Here is a 4,209-nt window from a genome sequence, read left to right as displayed (position 1 = left end):
AACATGTTTGTCTGAGTCTTCTATCAAAAGTTACAGCGATTTATATGAAGTTGTTCAAAAACGCTTTATTTCGCCAAGACAATGCGTTTCTCACTGTTACATGCATTTGAATGGGAAACTCGCCTGAAACAAAGTATAGGTTTTCATTATGTGAATAATTTTAAAATCTTAGCTCAAACGGCTGCAAAACCTGTTTGCCCAGCACGGGGATATTGAGTTCTATAAGATAAAGCCATAAACATGTTTGTCTGAGTCTTCTATCAAAAGTTACAGCGATTTATATGAAGTTGTTCAAAAACGCTTTATTTCGCCAAGACAATGCGTTTCTCACTGTTACATGCATTTGAATGGGAAACTCGCCTGAAACAAAGTATAGGTTTTCATTATGTGAATAATTTTAAAATCTTAGCTCAAACGGCTGCAAAACCTGTTTGCCCAGCACGGGGATATTGAGTTCTATAAGATAAAGCCATAAACATGTTTGTCTGAGTCTTCTATCAAAAGTTACAGCGATTTATATGAAGTTGTTCAAAAACGCTTTATTTCGCCAAGACAATGCGTTTCTCACTGTTACATGCATTTGAATGGGAAACTCGCCTGAAACAAAGTATAGGTTTTCATTATGTGAATAATTTTAAAATCTTAGCTCAAACGGCTGCAAAACCTGTTTGCCCAGCACGGGGATATTGAGTTCTATAAGATAAAGCCATAAACATGTTTGTCTGAGTCTTCTATCAAAAGTTACAGCGATTTATATGAAGTTGTTCAAAAACGCTTTATTTCGCCAAGACAATGCGTTTCTCACTGTTACATGCATTTGAATGGGAAACTCGCCTGAAACAAAGTATAGGTTTTCATTATGTGAATAATTTTAAAATCTTAGCTCAAACGGCTGCAAAACCTGTTTGCCCAGCACGGGGATATTGAGTTCTATAAGATAAAGCCATAAACATGTTTGTCTGAGTCTTCTATCAAAAGTTACAGCGATTTATATGAAGTTGTTCAAAAACGCTTTATTTCGCCAAGACAATGCGTTTCTCACTGTTACATGCATTTGAATGGGAAACTCGCCTGAAACAAAGTATAGGTTTTCATTATGTGAATAATTTTAAAATCTTAGCTCAAACGGCTGCAAAACCTGTTTGCCCAGCACGGGGATATTGAGTTCTATAAGATAAAGCCATAAACATGTTTGTCTGAGTCTTCTATCAAAAGTTACAGCGATTTATATGAAGTTGTTCAAAAACGCTTTATTTCGCCAAGACAATGCGTTTCTCACTGTTACATGCATTTGAATGGGAAACTCGCCTGAAACAAAGTATAGGTTTTCATTATGTGAATAATTTTAAAATCTTAGCTCAAACGGCTGCAAAACCTGTTTGCCCAGCACGGGGATATTGAGTTCTATAAGATAAAGCCATAAACATGTTTGTCTGAGTCTTCTATCAAAAGTTACAGCGATTTATATGAAGTTGTTCAAAAACGCTTTATTTCGCCAAGACAATGCGTTTCTCACTGTTACATGCATTTGAATGGGAAACTCGCCTGAAACAAAGTATAGGTTTTCATTATGTGAATAATTTTAAAATCTTAGCTCAAACGGCTGCAAAACCTGTTTGCCCAGCACGGGGATATTGAGTTCTATAAGATAAAGCCATAAACATGTTTGTCTGAGTCTTCTATCAAAAGTTACAGCGATTTATATGAAGTTGTTCAAAAACGCTTTATTTCGCCAAGACAATGCGTTTCTCACTGTTACATGCATTTGAATGGGAAACTCGCCTGAAACAAAGTATAGGTTTTCATTATGTGAATAATTTTAAAATCTTAGCTCAAACGGCTGCAAAACCTGTTTGCCCAGCACGGGGATATTGAGTTCTATAAGATAAAGCCATAAACATGTTTGTCTGAGTCTTCTATCAAAAGTTACAGCGATTTATATGAAGTTGTTCAAAAACGCTTTATTTCGCCAAGACAATGCGTTTCTCACTGTTACATGCATTTGAATGGGAAACTCGCCTGAAACAAAGTATAGGTTTTCATTATGTGAATAATTTTAAAATCTTAGCTCAAACGGCTGCAAAACCTGTTCTGTTTGCCCAGCACGGGGATATTGAGTTCTATAAGATAAAGCCATAAACATGTTTGTCTGAGTCTTCTATCAAAAGTTACAGCGATTTATATGAAGTTGTTCAAAAACGCTTTATTTCGCCAAGACAATGCGTTTCTCACTGTTACATGCATTTGAATGGGAAACTCGCCTGAAACAAAGTATAGGTTTTCATTATGTGAATAATTTTAAAATCTTAGCTCAAACGGCTGCAAAACCTGTATGCCCAGCACGGGGATATTGAGTTCTATAAGATAAAGCCATAAACATGTTTGTCTGAGTCTTCTATCAAAAGTTACAGCGATTTATATGAAGTTGTTCAAAAAAAAACTTTATTTCGCCAAGACAATGCGTTTCTCACTGTTACATGCATTTGAATGGGAAACTCGCCTGAAACAAAGTATAGGTTTTCATTATGTGAATAATTTTAAAATCTTAGCTCAAACGGCTGCAAAACCTGTTTGCCCAGCACGGGGATATTGAGTTCTATAAGATAAAGCCATAAACATGTTTGTCTGAGTCTTCTATCAAAAGTTACAGCGATTTATATGAAGTTGTTCAAAAACGCTTTATTTCGCCAAGACAATGCGTTTCTCACTGTTACATGCATTTGAATGGGAAACTCGCCTGAAACAAAGTATAGGTTTTCATTATGTGAATAATTTTAAAATCTTAGCTCAAACGGCTGCAAAACCTGTTTGCCCAGCACGGGGATATTGAGTTCTATAAGATAAAGCCATAAACATGTTTGTCTGAGTCTTCTATCAAAAGTTACAGCGATTTATATGAAGTTGTTCAAAAACGCTTTATTTCGCCAAGACAATGCGTTTCTCACTGTTACATGCATTTGAATGGGAAACTCGCCTGAGACAAAGTATAGGTTTTCATTATGTGAATAATTTTAAAATTTTAGCTCAAACGGCTGCAAAACCTGTTTGCCCAGCACGGGGATATTGAGTTCTATAAGATAAAGCCATAAACATGTTTGTCTGAGTCTTCTATCAAAAGTTACAGCGATTTATATGAAGTTGTTCAAAAAAACTTTATTTCGCCAAGACAATGCGTTTCTCACTGTTACATGTGTTACTCCCCTCGAGTCGTAATAAAGCTCAACTTGTTCCTTGTGTTTTAACTGACATTTATTTCGGACAGGAGGATTCTTCGACATGCCTTAACTTGTAATGATGTCCAACCACAGCCGATACAATGCCGTCAGAACTAAAAAGAAATACAAACTTAAATGAATATTCTTAATAAAGCCCCTAAGCATTATATATGGCGAAACATTCCAACAAAACAATCAATAAAATACACATTACACCTCGCACTGCGGTAATTGCACTAGAATATCACGCAACACTAGCATATTTACATACAATGAAAATAAACAAAAGAAAACATTTACCTCATTGGCCTCACTCAAAGGGAATAAAACTTTAATCCTTACATCGTGGGGAGGTCCAAAAAAGGCACTCTTTTATTTATCTTACTATTTACTATCTTACTGTGGACGTGCAAACCTCGTGGCTCGTCTCAATTAGCTTGCTGAGTGTGCCAGCCAAAAATACCCTCTTAGCAACAACAGACGGAACTATAGAAAAGGTTCCTATCTAATTGCACAATTAGTAAAAATAACACATTTAAACATATAAATCCAATGAACAAAACATGAATTACTATTGATTTATTTCTTAATATTTCAACTACTAATTGTTTCAACCTTACATATCTAATAAAATGAACTTAAATGCGAGAGTTGCCTATGACGGCAGCTACAACATGCATTTGAATGGGAAACTCGCCTGAAACAAAGTATAGGTTTTCATTATGTGAATAATTTTAAAATCTTAGCTCAAACGGCTGCAAAACCTGTTCTGTTTGCCCAGCACGGGGATATTGAGTTCTATAAGATAAAGCCATAAACATGTTTGTCTGAGTCTTCTATCAAAAGTTACAGCGATTTATATGAAGTTGTTCAAAAACGCTTTATTTCGCCAAGACAATGCGTTTCTCACTGTTACATGCATTTGAATGGGAAACTCGCCTGAAACAAAGTATAGGTTTTCATTATGTGAATAATTTTAAAATCTTAGCTCAAA

General features: G+C 35.4%; 1 long non-coding RNA gene across 1 annotated transcript; it reads right to left on the bottom strand.

Annotated features, from left to right (window-relative positions):
- Positions 1-3,231: 3,231 nt before the first annotated feature.
- On the bottom strand, positions 3,232-3,890 carry LOC145429678 (uncharacterized). The gene is made up of 2 exons (XR_013909947.1): positions 3,516-3,890; positions 3,232-3,328 (listed from the first exon to the last, which is right to left on the bottom strand). It is a non-coding gene; the product is annotated as an uncharacterized LOC145429678 (long non-coding RNA).
- Positions 3,891-4,209: the final 319 nt, after the last annotated feature.

Source organism: Astatotilapia calliptera, chromosome 7, assembly GCF_964374335.1.
Source record: "Astatotilapia calliptera chromosome 7, fAstCal68.1, whole genome shotgun sequence".
NCBI classification, from domain to species: domain Eukaryota; kingdom Metazoa; phylum Chordata; class Actinopteri; order Cichliformes; family Cichlidae; genus Astatotilapia; species Astatotilapia calliptera.
This window is presented reverse-complemented; position numbering and strand designations above follow the sequence as displayed.